Source organism: Scleropages formosus, chromosome 11 (genome assembly GCF_900964775.1).
Source record: "Scleropages formosus chromosome 11, fSclFor1.1, whole genome shotgun sequence".
Lineage (NCBI taxonomy): Eukaryota > Metazoa > Chordata > Actinopteri > Osteoglossiformes > Osteoglossidae > Scleropages > Scleropages formosus.
In genome coordinates this window covers 30905345-30921601 of record NC_041816.1, presented here as the reverse complement: position 1 = coordinate 30921601, position 16257 = coordinate 30905345, and positions in this window count along the sequence as shown.

Genomic DNA, 16257 nt, shown 5'->3' with positions numbered 1-16257 from the left:
TGGGGGGAGGGGAATTACTAGTGTTACCCCAGGGTCCAGGAAAACCCAAATTATCCGTCTAATTGTGAGGCGAGGCGAGGTGCTTGTAACGAAACAGACACACACACACACACACACACCACCGCTTTATTTTCTCTTATAGATAGGTACTCGTATTGTGTCCCGAAATACCGGGATCACACGAGTAATATTATGCATTTCATATAATACTAGAGGACAATGCAAGGATACATCGTTAAAATGATGATGATCAGTCCGTCGCGCTTTATGTAACATGTAACGCACGTTTTTACAGCCACGTGGCTCACCGGACCGCTGCCGACACCTGTGTTACTTCAGCAGGTTTCCAGGGTGTTTTTTCCCCATGGCGAAATGGACAAAATGCCTCTCAGGGAGTTTAACATTATACATATATAAATCTGTTCCATGTCTGTAATAAAGATCTTACATTTGCCGTGTTTACAGAACTTACATATGTAGTTTAAATATTGAAAATGCCCATTTTTGACCAAATTCATGCCGAATTGAATTCTTGTATACTGCGTGTATTTCACTCCTAGCTGTGGGACAACACAGTCACAGTGATGTAGAAAAATAACCCTAAAGTATGTATGAAAACTGCCTCTCACTTACCAGACTAGTTCGGTATTTTGAGCGCAATTACAAGTGGACCCTTTATACACTTCCTGTTACAGCCTTTAAACTGGACAATTTCTGAGTCATAAACATTTATTTGCATGCAATTGTAATGAAATCGTTCTTTGCTAAGTACAAGCAAGGCAGAAATAGTAAATCTGAATTCATCAGTGTCTTCCTTCTAAACAAATAATAATATAATGTCAACTAAATCAAAAATTTTGAACACAATCTTTACCTCTCACTTAATTAGAAATATAGCTACGAAAAAATGCAAAGTAGCTCTACTTTTTCAATGAAGTTCCTACAATTATTCCAGCACATTTTGCAGTGGGTGCAAATAAACTGGTTTAAAATTACTATGGTAAACTATGGTTTCTTTATGATTTTTAAGGGTACAGTTCTCCGTAAAAGGAGTTTCCAACAAACACGAGACCCCAGAAAAAAAAAAAAAAACATGTCGTTGTGATTAGTCTTTCTGTTGTAATGGAAAAGCTGTTAAAGTAGCAATACGATTTCATAGATTCCAGGAGCACTAATTCAGTGTGTCCCAGTTAAACAGGAAATTTGTAGAAATGAACATTTATTGAAAAATAAAACTGGCAAAGAATAAGCAACATCGATTTGGATTTTTAGACTGTAAGGTTACTAAAGGATCTTGTTTTATTCAGGAAGTGACATTTTATTTTTGAATTGTGTCTTTTCTACACTACAGCGCTCATATTTAGAAGACGAACTTAAATACCTTTTGCTGACTGCAGTGTAGTATAGTACTCCCACTCCTTCAGTGAGTTTACTTTGATTACCATTAGTACATTAAGAAGTTGTAAGTAAATGCTGACCACACTCTCCTTTGAGTAATATCTGCTAAAACTGTTATTATACAGCCTGCAAGATACACTCCATCCAAAATCGTAAGAATAATCCATAATAATAAATATGATTAGAATAACCAATAGCATGTGACATGCTGTTTTTGCATGTAATGTATGGTATTAAGGGTATGATGTAAGCAAGTATAGAGACCATCGTAATTTACTCCTTTGCCAGGAATGAACACTTCTGGACTCTGAATCACTAGTGCTTTAAGTAGGGTTGAGAATTAACACAAATGTTACAGTCAGATATTTCAGTGTCTCTGTGTGGTCCTGCGGCCTGATGCTTTGATAGCAGAGTTCGATTCCTGATAGCAGGCAGGATAGTGGTTAACACTGTTTCTTTTCAATTCTAAGTTCCTTGGTTTGTATCCTGGTGTCTGTTGTAGTGTCCTTGAGCCTGTTAACTACCTTCAGCTGCATCAGTAAGAGTACCTTATAATTGGGGTAAATTATTGCCAAGGTCCGAAAGAAGATTATGGTTTAAGGTTGCCCATGAAGAAGACCAAAACTAAGAGGAATAAAGAAACATTCATAAGGAAGGCTACTGATAAGTTGTTTTCTCCATTTCAGGACATATGTACCAGGCAAACAAACCTACTGAGTCTGATGCTTTTACATACTCAGGATTTCCCTACAAGAACCCTTAAACAAGCTCTGTCATCTGAATGTGTAAATATACAGAAAAGTTTCTTCTTCTTTTTCTTCTTCTTATTGTTATTATTGTTGGTGTTGTTGTGGAGTAAAGTTCTAGCATGGAATTGTTGCTGAAGTCATTGCACCAGGCTATGTTCACTATAGAGAACAGTTGTTCTTAATCCCTTTTAACGGGGTCTCTTTGGCAGTCAGGTGAAGCCTATGGATTGCTTCTCAATATAATGTATTTAAGTGTATCAAATAAAATACATTGCATTTACATTGACTTATACATTTGAGTAAATATATATGTACAAAAGCCTACAAAGGAAACCAGTTATGTTGAAATACAGTTATCAAAATAGCAATGTTGCCTGCATTCATAAATAAAGGGGGATTTAAATTTCAGTAAGAGGTTTGTGAAAGTAAACATTTTTTCCCATCCTAGTTGAGAGACCCCCTGACCTCCAAGAGACCCCAGGTGAAAAATTCCTGATGCAGAAAAAAGAAAGCCAGTCCAATCTGCACCATCAACATTCAAGTTGCTCCCAAACTGTCAGCAAAAGCGCGTTGTGAATTAAGGAAGGATTGAGGCTGAAGCGAAAAATCCAAAAATAAAAAGTTCTCGGTGTGAAACATCTGATACCAGGAGCTTTGGCTTACACTTAATAATGAGAGCAGCCTACGTGTATAATAAAAATAAGTTTACAAAAATACACTGTAACTATTAATAAAAACCAGCAGTTAAATACTAAAAAAATATATATATATACATATATAACCCAGTGTACATTATAGGGTTTTGTATGTAACAGTAACACTCTTAAGTCACTGGTGAGCTCAGTTTGCACGCTCTGTGTTTATGAGAGTTACTCGTACATTACATATATGTTTTACATTTATTTATTTATTTCAAACGCAGAACTAATGCTTTTGCATATCAGCATAACTTTCTTTCTTTCTTTCTTTCTTTCTTTCTGTTGAAAAGGACTTACTCTCCTGATAGACATTGCCTTTTGCACAAGTGACACATCTGGCACTCAAAGTCCTTCTGCGAATCCAGCAGATGCTTAAGCAGCTTGTTGTGCTTTAACTCCTTGCATGAAGGAAATAAAGGCTAGGGCACAATTATATTCATTGCACAAATGTGAAAACGAACAAGAACCTTGGTGAGGAGGAGAGGTATGGGAGGAAGCCTAAGAATTGCAGAGTTCAGCACACCTGGTCCACCTGAGTTTCCTACCCTATTTGTCATCTATAAACTCTTCATGTAGGTTTTCACACACTGCCCTCATTGAGACAATAACTATGATCCAGGAAAAGGTAGAACGAGCTGTGGCCTGGAGGTAATATTTGGGTAGCATTATTTGAGTAAAACAGGAATTACTTGCCACTATTCTGTACAATGAAAGAAAAGTGTATGTGAACAGTGGGCTTGTTCAGTGCAATGGCCTTTTCTGCCCATTACATTCATTTTACTTGGAAAAGAGGTGTTAAATGAGTTGATGTAAGAACACCAGGCTCCTTTGCACATGTCATATATGGACTAATAGCAGGTTTTGAAAAGGACCAATTCAGTTCCAGTACAGTGCAGCTGCTGGCCAGTGTTCAGGCTGCAAAAAGTAAAATGAGAAACAATCATATAAGTGGGAGCACTGAAATGATTAATAACAGAGTCTGTTGCCCACAATGCATTGTTTTAGAGTATTAAAAAAACACTGTGGCCACACACACACACACACACACATTTTCAGAACTGCTTGTCCCATACGGGGTCACGGGGAACCGGAGCCTACCCGGCAACACAGGGCGTAAGGCCGGAGGGGGAGGGGACACACCCAGGACGGGACGCCAGCCCGTCGCAAGGCACCCCAAGCGGGACTCGAACCCCAGACCCACTGGAGAGCAGGACTGTGGTCCAACCCACTGCAAACACTGTGGCCGGTGTAGAGTATTTTATAAGGAAGCTCAATAAAAACACAATAAGTTAATCACAATATTAAAACTGTAGTCCTTAAAAATAGACAACAGGCTAATTCAATGAAACACAGACGAAGGGAGGTGTCCACTTGACAACCTCAATGAAATACCCATGTTGGTACCCTGTGGTTGTGTTGGTTGGCTGGTTGGTTGGTTAAAGAAGGTAATGAAGCTTCTTGGTCTTGAGTCCTGGAGATGTAGCTTGGAAATGCTGGTTATTGTTCTCTGTGGGTTCAATGCGATGTTGGTTGGACTGGGTCTTTGTGTACAGCCGTTGTAATGTACGCATGGGGTGTAACATCTTGTCCTGTGTATCTTGAATATCAGTGTTTTCAAGTGTTTGCAGTGTCATAGTTTTGTTCACAAACATCACACTCTCCTTGGATGGCTGCTGTAAGAGCATCCCCACAGTTTTACAAGTCAGTTTAAAAAATGTGAAAGGGATCCTGTGAAAATCAGATGAAAAACACACACCTTCTGCAGAAAAGGTGTTTTTTTTTTCAAGAAGAGGAAAATAGAACACTCATAGTGAAGCACTTCTTCAGATTTATACTTATAGTTTTAAACAAAATCTTTCCAAGAATAATTGACAACTTTCTTAATAACACAATGACATACGAAGAAGACAAAAAGATAATAAAATAAACTTCCAGAAGACATAGCTTTCCTGTGTTGTTATTCTGAGGTTTCCCATAACAGAGAAATCAAAGAAGGGTTCTTTCTTTCTTCAACTGCTATTCAAGTCATGTTCACCATATAAAAATCTGTGAGGCAAGAAGTTATTAAAATGTCTCTCTCGGGATGTACCCTGTTTTGCTCTGTATGACTTTTGGAGAGATTCCAGACCTCAACAACCTTGTATTGGGCAAGTAAGTAAGTGAGTAAGTCAGTCAGTCATGTCCCAATCCAGGGTCATGGTGGCTCAGACCCTATCCTAGAAACATAGAGTGTAAGCAGGTTAAAACGAGCGCACACTTACACTTACATCTATTCATTTATCAGATGCTTTTCTCCAAAGCGACATACATCTCATAGAAATACAATTTGTTCATTACATTAGAAGAAAGAGACATAGCTGCAGACATGTGATTCTTAAGTAGACCTAGTTCGTTTCTTTCAACTTTATGCACTGATGTTCATCACTTGAGTACCTGCATAAAATGCAGAATAGATGAATCCTGAGGACCTCCCTACGTTTTTTTCTTTTTTTTAAAAAAAAAAATAAGGTTCACAAACATTAGCTGGAGAGATCTTGTGCACAGTGGGTCCGGAAAAGGTGAGTTTTCAGACCCTTCTTGAATGTAGACAGAGTTTCAGCAGTTCTGAGTGAGAAGGGAATGTCATTCCACCACAATGGAGCCAGAACCGAGAACCTCCGTGCGTGGGACCACCAAGCGAGCAGAAGGAGACAAGCAAAGGGGTCCGCCTGGTGTAGCGGTTGATCAAGACTTGTAAATATGTGGGAGCAGCTCTATTGATGCTTTTGTAGCCCATAACCCATACACTCAGACACACACACACGTAAAGAACACGCAAACTTCACGCAGGCTGAGCGTCTGCATCCCACCTGCATCGGCGGAGCGCGTGATCCAGGTGCGAGGCACGCGCACTACTCACTGCGGCACCGCGACGCCACGCCGGCACGCGCCACCACAGAAGCCTCGAAATAGCTCCTCTCGTATATATGAGAAAATACTGCATGTGTGCCATTGTTGCGCATAAAATAACCGTAATTTCGGTGCGTTAATTTCTTGTTTTCAGCCTGGGACGTATTTTTGGTCCGGGAGCAGAAATTCATGATCCACAACTAACTAAGACATGATGATCATGTTCATCATGGGACCCGTGGAAAAAAACAGAGGCTCTGATGTAACTCTGTAACTTGTTCGGAGTCCCAGTCAATTGTTGTGTGGCAAAGAAAAGGGAAATAAAACATTTAACCTTCTACTGTATATTTTTCACGAAAGGTTGGTTCGAAACAAACATCCCTTCATTTATCCCTTTTAAAGCGCACTATATCATATGGGTTTTAATTTCAAGCACAGACACATACATCATGTCGTGTTGAACTTCAATTGCAAAGCATTCATTCAAATATGAAAATTAATGTTTTCACCACATAGGTATTTAAATCACTTTTTAAATTTACTCAAGGATTCTTGCTCATTCTATTTCAAAGGCCGAATAAAGGTTCCATTTAGTCATATTTTACTCCTTTTAGGAAGCATAATCGATATTTCCTACGTCTTTATAGGAACGAGTACATTCATCTACACCATCTCCTGTTGAACTTTATTAATTTACACAACTAGAATTTTTGCTTATGTTAGTGGTGTGTTTTGCAGGTCTTCTATTGAACAGGTTCGGATATACTGAGTGAGAAATCCGTTGTACTCCTAAGTTTTTATTTTGTAAATGCTCATAAATCACTTTACATCACTGTATGTTGGAGGCATTCTGTTATTTGCAGCGAGTCACAGAATTAGGAACACACAGAAAATAAACTATTTCTTTTCCCTTCATATTCTCAGCGTACACTTTCGAGCGGCCAGACGTGCGGTTCACTTTACCCTGGGCCGTTACACCACACTGTAGAGTAAAGCGGCGAAGCGCTACTCGCGGGCGCCCCCTAGGAGCAGCGCTTGGCGGTACATCGTGAATAGTTCACAGTACCGTTGGTCTCTGTCGCTCGGTGACCGGTGTGGGCGACTCAGTGACCGTTGAGGGGACCGCTGTCCTCGCACACTGATGCAGAGATTTTGTTTCTAGTAGTTTCCCAATGCAGTTCAGCGTTTATAAAATATCCGGGAACGAAGATGATTGCAGCAGCTCCTGTGGAAAAGAGGAAGACGCAGAAGGACATTTTGAAGAACACCATCTGCTTTTGCTGGAAGAAATTGGAGGACGGCAGTCACTTTCCGAAGAGTTTTCCCTTCGCCTGGGATTTCTGATCATGGAAGCGGAGAACGTCACCTGTGTCCTGCGTAATGGCCCACAAGCTCATTTAACTTTGGCTGATGAAGGAGACTGTTGGAGGACACTTTGGCAGTAAAAAGTTCATATTAGAAACCCTGGAATGTATAATTAGTCTATGGTTGGGTAAATAGGAACTTCTGGACAAGTGAAGGATGAGCTGGGAATTTGGATGGGATGCAGGGAGTATAACATTTGCCTTTGTCCCGCCCCTGTCGGGCAGGATGGTTTCTGTCTGTGGCAACTTTAACCACTAAGTGTAACTCAGGCTCCCGATTTTGTTTTGGACAGACCCCCTCTTGTTGCTTATGTGAAAGCCAGTGTCACACAGCTATAGACTGTAAAAACATGAAACAGTGGCAATGTATACAGACCATCCACCTGGTTAGGATGTGTGTGTAAGCCCTCACCACCACACCCTTTGTGGAGGAGAGGACCATTTCTTCTGCAGCTGTCCCCAGTGGAAGCCTTTGTAGGCTGTGGAGGTACCTTCAAAGATGGTGACAGTTGAGGAGAGAGTGAAGATGTGGTCAGAAAAAGCTGGGGAATGGAGGAGAGTGGCAGTGAGGGCAGTGGTGGCTTCTGGGGGACAAGTCCAGTGGCTAAGGATAAAGACATCCTTCTGGAAGTAGGTTGTGCTATATGATGACACTGGGGACATAAAGTAACCTTTTGCCCTCATTTTATGAGGATATATTTGTAAGCTTGTTGCAAAATTTATTTGCAATAATAGTGGTTCACAGTAAATGATTACAGATTTCAAAATGAAAACACTTATATTTTTAGGTCCCTCAGTCAAACTGAAGCAAAGACATCATGGAGCCTAAGGAGCTTTCAAATCATGTCAGAGATGAAGTTATGACAAAACACAGATTAAAAGAAACATTTAAAAAAAAATCAAAGTCCCTGAAGATCCATGCGAGCATAGTCTACTCCTTCATCAAAAATAGGAGAAGCATCATATATAACAGAGACCCTGCCCATATCAGTGCGTCCCTCCAAACTGAGCACTCAGGCAAGAAGGAAACTGTTGTAGATGCCACTCTGAGGCCAACAATAATTGCAGAAGAGTAGGAGAGTTCAGTGGCTGAAATGGAAGAGAATGTGCATCAGTAAACCATTTCAAGAACACTGCACATATGGCAGGGTGACAAGAAGGAACCCTTTGCTGAAAAACCCCACATCAAAGCTTACCTAGAACTTGCAACAAAATGACAAAAGGTACTGTAGTCAGAAGAAAAAAAATGAAAAAATAGACATTTTTCTTGGATTTCATGCAACACGTTCTGTTTATTCCAGACCCATCACAGCGCACCACCCAGGTAACGCCATCCCTACAGTAAAGCCTGATGGTGGCAGCATCATGCTACAGGGTTGCTGTTCATCAGCAGGGACTGGAATGCTTGTAAAGACTGCATGAAGTTTGGACAGTGCAAATTACAGGCAAATACTAGAGGAAAACTTGTTTCAGTCTGCTGAAGACTTACAACTGGGCAACATTTAACCTTTCAGCAGGATAACAATGCCAAATAAAAGGTCAAAACTACGCTGGAGTGGCTTCAGAAGAAGAATGCAGGAGTTATAGAGCAGCCCTCAGTGATCTGATCCAGTTCAGAATCTGTGGCAAGACTTGAAAACTGCTGTCCACAAGTGACCTCTAAGAAACTTAAGTGTGATTTGCCTTCAAGTATGGACAAAAAATGCAGCAAGCTGGTGTAAAATGTAATGTAAAAGTTTATATGTTTAAACAAAAAAAAAAACTAGGTGATTAGGAATTGTTGATTTTCAGATAAAGTTTTATACAGTGAGGGGGTGCGGTGGCGCAGTGGGTTAGACCGCAATCCTCCTCTCTGGTGGGTCTGGGGTTCGAATCTTGCTTGGGGTGCCTTGCGACGGACTGGCGTCCCGTCCTGGGTGTGTCCCCTCCCCCTCCAGCCTTGCGCCCTGTGTTACCGGGTTAGGCTCCAGTTCCCTGTGACCCCGTATGGGACAAGCGGTTCTGAAGGTGTGTGTGTGTGTGTGTGTGTGTGTGTGTGTTTATACAGCTACTCGTGTGATGAACATCAATTCCTATAATGGAAACAAATTAACTGTACTTTAGAATAACACGTTTGCATCTAAGTGTCTCTTTCTGCTAAGGTACTGAACACATTGCATTTTCAATGAGATGAACGGCGCTTTGGAGAAAAGCATCTGGTAAATGAATAGATGTACATCTAAAAAACTGGTAGACACTTACCCAAAAAGACTTAATTGCTGCCAAAGGTACTTACATTTAAATTTATTCATTTGGCAGACGCTTTTGTCCAAAGTGACGTACATCTCAGCAAAAGTATAATTTATGCATAACATTGAGAGAAGGAGACATAGCTGCAGACATGAAAGTCTCAAGCAAACCTAGTTTGTTCCCTACCACTTGCTGCACCGAGGTTCATCGTTTGAGTAGGTGCATAAGACACAGGATAGACAAATCCCGATACCCTCCCACCATTTTTTTTTTTAAAAATATTATAATATACACAAAATACTTGCACAAAATATTGGCTTAAAGGGTTCAAACACTTACGCAAACAGCAGAGTTAAGTTTCATATAAAAAAACTGACATAAAACTCATGTTGACTTACAGTAATCTGAGTGGTACCATATTGAGTTAAAATATTACATGGAAACTAATTTTTGTGTAGTTTTCTGTTTATTTGCAAACGCAAATAAGGTAAATTGGCACCCAATTTAAATAAGTGTAAATTCAGGAAATACATGAAGGCAGAACCCGATGCCATCAAAATATCGTGAGGCAGTGAAGAGGGACAGTAAATAACAAAAGCAGACGGTGAGATTGTCCCCCCCAATACTCACAGACACAAACGTCGGCTCCCGAGTCTGAGAGGAGGCACTGAGTTAGGACACAATCATTACTCCCACTGGTGTTGTTGGTTTCAAATCATGACCCTGAATACAAGGCCAGGCCTTTATGGCACTGAAACAAAGGATCCTCAGACAGAGTGATGATGCCCTCAGTGCCTCACAGGCTTGTTAATTTGTGGAGGCAGGCTGGACCGTGTTTTCATTGGGGGGCCTCTGAGTTGGCAGGAACAGGGAAGGAACTGCAGCAGCAAATGGGAGGTGAAAAAGTGTTTGAACTTTTTCCAGTGGAGCATTAAGAAATCATTGCACACAATGAAGAGCAGTGTCCACTGCTGGGCTCTGAAATTATGCCTCAATTATTGTGATTGCAGAAATACAAATACTGGGGTGTTACTGTGTTTGAGGCTGAATGATTGTGTGAGTTTTCTGTTGGGGTGAACTGTTTACTCTGGCTAAGTATTCTACTATGCTTGGGAATTTCGGCTTTTGGCGATTCAAAGCAAATGCCGTTACCATCCTGAAAGTGGTTTACCACAAGTACCACCTGTTCTTTAAAGACACAGCATGTCTTGCAATTTGTTACCAGCAGCAGACAAGAACTTAAGAACCATTCACAGAATATTCACCAGCCACCTTGAACATGTTTCTACCGGCAGTCACCCATTCGAGCGGTGACCTTTCATTGATGGAGCTCTTGTGAGCTCACTCTGTACTGCTATAATGCTCCCTTCCTGGCTTTACTTGTGTCTAGTTTGTTTATTTATGCTATCCTTATGGGCACTGTATGTTTCGTGCTGGTGCGGAGGGGCCTCTAAATAGTTGCTCTTAGAGAATGACTGTACACAGTAGTGTGTGTGTTGATAACGGTTATGCTCTTGATTGGGTGTTCTTAGTGTTTATTCATGCGTACATCTCCTGGGGGATTCTAGGATGCCCCTGTGTAGCCCACAATCAGTGAGGTGGCACACAGCAAGGACATGGAAGACCTGCAGCTGGCAATTTTATTTATTTTTATAGAGCGCTCTTCTCACGCAGTGACACAGAGCACTTTAACACAGGCATAGAGCAAGAAAAATTGATACAAACAAAGAAGACAGTCAACTAATGGCTACCATAATGAAGAACTTATTATAGAGCTATAAGTACACCTACTGGCCACTGGGGAAAGGAACAAAAACTCCCAACTGAAGGTTGAGGGAGGAAAAAAAAAAAAAAAAAAACCTCTGGGGGTCCATGGGCCAGTGGTTGCCCACCCCTCCTGGGCATTCTAGAAAATAATTTGTAAGCCAGTGTTTAACAAGTAATTATAATGTTGGTAAATGGCATCTTGGATCCCCAACTCGGCATGGAACGTCTAGATCGTCACAGCAGATGGACATCATCCTCTGTCACCATAGGATTCGTCTGTCACCACTGGCTGGCCTCCTCAGGTATTATGCAGTGAGGTAGTGCTCAATGAGAAGATAAGTAACAAATTACTCTGTCTTAAGTAAATTTAACATGCATTTTTGTAAAGGTGATAAAATAACCAAGGCAGGTTGAATTACATTACGAGGTGGAATGCCTGAGCGAACACAAGACTTCGGGATTTGAAAACAGAAACAGACAGGACATTTCTGACAGTAACTGGTAGACTATTCCACAGTTTAGGTGCTCTAGAACTAAAGGCGCGACCTCCTACTGAGATCTTATTGATCACAGGTACTTTAAGGTAACCTGCATCTAATGAATGGCGATATCATCCTGGGATATAAAGATTAATGATCTCACCAAGGTAAGCCGGAGCAATGCCATGTATTGCCTTATAGGTCAAAAGTAGGATTTTATAATCAACTCTAGAAGAGACCGGGAACCAATGCAAGGATTTAAGTACCGGTGTTATATGGTCATACTTCCTAGTTCTAGTAACAATTCTTGCAGCAACATTTTGTACCAACTGTAGCCTGGATACAGTCTGGTACTGACAACCTGACAATAAAGCATTACGGTAATCCAGCCTGCTGGAAACAAAAGCATGAACCAGTTTCTCAGAATCCCGTTTACAAAGGAATCGCCACATTTTAGCTATGCTTCTTAATTGAAGGAAGCACAACTTAGTCAAAGCATTTACATGCAATACAAATGACAGCTTCCTATCCAGCAGGACACCCAAATCCTTGACACAATCTGGACGCTTGAAGGTAATACCACTTGGTGTAAAGATTGGTGTGATTATGTTGAGAGTTTTAGCATCACCACCCCCCACAAGTACCTCTGTTTTACTGGCATTTAGAGATAAAAAATGACTACTCATCCATAATTCTATACTGGTAAAACAGTTAACGACACCACATGTGATGGATCATCAGGCTTGAACGATACATAAAGCTGTGTGTCAATCGGCATACGAATGGACACAATCTGGACGCTTGAAGGTAATACCATTTGTTGTAAATCTGTCTTCCATGGTACTCCAGCACAGAAGTGCAGGAAACCAATGAAGTGCAACTGGCACCAAACAATGGCAACACAGCTTGGATGCAAATACGAGGGCAAGGAGCTGGATCTGTTATTGGATAGCAGAATCGAGCAGTACTGACAACCGCCCTGAAGTACCAAGTCAGACAGTGGTGGCACAGGGCAACTGCTGCAGACAGCTTAGGGCCAGGCCCCACTCAAGGGGTAACCCTTGGAAATTCTGCCTCAGGACTGGGCCACCTACATTTATCCATCTACACCTCTTCTCTCAGTCTTGTCATCATCCTCTACAAATGGTCTTACCACTGCTATGCTGATAATACACAGCTCTTCCTCCCTTTCACTTCAGAACTACAGACATTTCCTCATGCGTTGCTTGCCTCTCAGACATCTCTCCCTGCATGCCCGATCACCACCTACAACTCAACCTCTCCAATACTGAAATCCTTCACTTCCCAGCTGGTTTGTTCTGACATCAGAAGTCTCCAGTTGATATAGAACACCACTGCAAAAGTTGCGTTTGACCTACCAAAGCACTGCTATCAACCCCCAGGTCCAGGTTGTGGTTTTGAGGTGCTCAGAGAAAGATCAACCTGAGTTGATCATGACTCCCAGAGTCTTAGCTGAGGAGGTAGGCAAAATTAGTGAGTCGGCCAGCTTGATAGAGAGCTCGTGACAGGAAGACTGGCCAGCTGGGAGGCGAAGAATCTCTGTTTTGGAGAAGTAGAGTTGTAGGTGGTGATCAGACATCTGTGCAGAGATGTCCGACAGGCAGACAGCTACGTGTGTGGAAAAGTCCAGATAGGAGAGCTGGGCATTATCAGTGGTATTTGAATACAGGGGAGGTGATGACAGGGCCGAGGGAGGAGGTGTAGACCGAGAAGAGCAGAGGACCCAGTACTGAGCCCTGCAGGACACCCGTTGAGAGAGGCAGAGGAGAAGAGCAATAGCTCCGCCTGACCACTTCATAGGATCTGGCGGAGAGGTAGGACTCAAATCATGTTAGTGCAGTTCCTTTGATCCCAAGCTGACCAAGCGAGGAGAGTAGAATCCGGTGGTTGACAGTGTGCAGCGCTGCAGACAGGTCAAGGAGGATGAGGACCAAGGAGAGGGAGGCAGCTCAAGCTGACTGGAGAGCATTAGACACTGCCAGGAGCACTGTCTGTGGAGTGACCCACTTTAAATCCAGACTGATATGCATCAAGGAGATTGTTCCAGGTGAGGAATTCTAATAGTTGATCACAGGCCCATTCTGGAGTTTTACACAGGAAGGAGAGAAGGAAGATTGCCCTGTAGTTTTGGACTGAGTTAGGATCGAGAGAGGGTTTCTTTACCAAAGGTGAAATGAGGGTAGTTTCGATGGCAGATGGGAAGCAGCCAGAGGAGAGTAAGGAGTTGATCTTAGAGATGAAGGTGAAAAGTTGAGGGGTGATGATCTGTAGGAATGACGATAGGATCGGATCAAGCAAGTAGGTGGTGGTTCTGCGTGATATCAGAATGTCGGAGATTTCAGATTCTGAGAGCTGCTTGACTTCGGAGAGCATGACATCAGAGATCTAGCATGAACCAGGCAGGGTGATGCTGAGAACTCATCCGTGATTGCATTGACTTTGTCCTTAAAAGGTATACCAAAGTCCTCAGCAATGAGAGAAGGAGGAGGCAGCAGAGGACACAATAAGGATGAGAAGGTGGCAAAGACTTTGGTTTTTTTTTTTTTTTTTTTTTTGATTACAGACTATATTTTGTTATGGAAGAAGGTTATTTTAGCTGTGGAGACAGCAGAGTGAAAAATAGCTAAGAGGTGCTTGTAGACATCTGGATCAGAGTGAGTCTTGGATTTTCGCCATCTTCACTCTGCAGCCGGGAGTTCGGTCCTGTTGGTACGTGGCGCATGTCAGCCAGTCATGGGGTAGCACTGGGGTGTGCTGGTCTGGAAGTTAGCAGACAGAGAAAGTCAAGAGAGGAAGATGGGGGAGGGAGGAAAATGTTAGTCGCATCAGCTATTGATAGATCTGAGAATTGTGCAGCAGAAGGGGGATGGACAGTGTGGTAGAGACAAGGCATGAAGGTAAGAGAGACTAAGTTACAACGGAAGGAGAAAAAGGAGAGGGATTAGTGGTGAGGCAGGGTTGGAAGGAGATGAAGCGATCAGAGACATGCAGCGGAGTAACCGAGAGAACGGGACAGCCACAGTTACAAGAGGAGACAAGGTCAAGGCGATTGCCTGCTTTGTGAGTAGCAGGGGATTGGGACAGGGAGAGGTCAAAGGACTGCAGGAGCAACAGAAGGCTGCTTGCATGAATGTCCTCAACATACAGGTTGAAATCACCCAGGAGGATCAGCAGAGTGTTGTCCTGTTGAGCCCTCTCCCAGGGGGAGGAGATCAAGGTCATCCAGGAAGCAGCCAGGAGAGCAATAAAGAACAACCACAAGAAGAATGATTGGGGTAGTGATAGAGACAGCATATCATTCAAAGGAAGACAGATCATGCAGGTGAAGAGGAAGAATAGAGTATTCCCACCAGGGAGAGATGAGTAGCATGTATGAAAGAAGGAGTAGTTAGTGGAGAGTTGCAGGTGTGGCTGAGTTTCTTGAGTAGCCTTTCTCACCACAGACTCCCATGGAGAAACTGAAGCAGGATGGAGGGTTTGATGAGGATAAACCAAGTTTCTGTAGCAAGGAAAGTATCCAAGTGATGATGTCACACAATTCAGTTGATGTTCAATATGGTTGACACATGATCCCTTGCCAAACAGGGCTGTACACTAAGGGGCAGCCATTACTGTTCACCAGCTACTATTTAAAGCAGGTTAATTCACGTCAGCTGAGAGTCCTAATCGAAATCAAAACTACTCCGACAACGGTAACCAAAACAAACAGATGTGATTAATCAATCGACAGAGTCACACCTGCATTACAGCAGGGGCACGGACTTCTTAGCTATGCATGCTCCCTAACAAACCGAAAATACAATTAAATACACAAAGAAACAAACAAACATAACCAATTGCTTCTATTTGCACAACTATACGAGAAGAATGTGCGTCAGGATAAAGCGGTAACAACAAATTTACCCGAAACAGAACAAACTGCAGCGACGGACCTCCAACGTAAAACATAATGCACAATTTCACATTTTCCATCTGTCCTGGGCCAGGCACTCTTCCCAAGAAATCTTTGACCCTTGTCCCGGTCCAAACTGATTTACGTTGAGAGTTACTCGTCAGGTACTCTGCCCAGGTCGTTGCGTCTCATACCAAGAGCAGATTCTATACTGCAGAAACCACAGGAACCCCACAGGTCTCATCTCGATGGGCCAGATTGACTATTACCTTTTCAGGTGCTCATTGAGAAGCTATTTTATGATTTTTGCACCTCTGTAGAACATCGTGAAGGGCCTCTGCTTGGCAAGATCGGCTCTGTCGTCTTTCTTGTACAACAAAGCAGACCCCATCCTCATGCTATTAGTAAGCTTGTAACCATCATGTGATCCATAGGACAGTGCTGTTCCATGTTCTAAAACCATCCTTAACACAAACTACAAATAATACTTGAAAAATATTTAATACTAGCAGTCTTTACATTCAAGAAAGATCTTGAAGTCCCCTCATATTAAAAGCATTTTAATTCAATATTTGTGCTCTGTATTTCACTAAAATTAATTTTTTTCAGGTTTAAAAGATACATTACTCCACTAAAAATGCAGCTGTACAAATGGGTAAATTGTTGCAAGTGGCTTGGAACAAAAATGTAATATTGCAATTTACTTTGGACAAAAGATCAGCTAACAGGAGTTAATACCAAGCAGACTGTGGTATTTTGTTTTGTATTTAA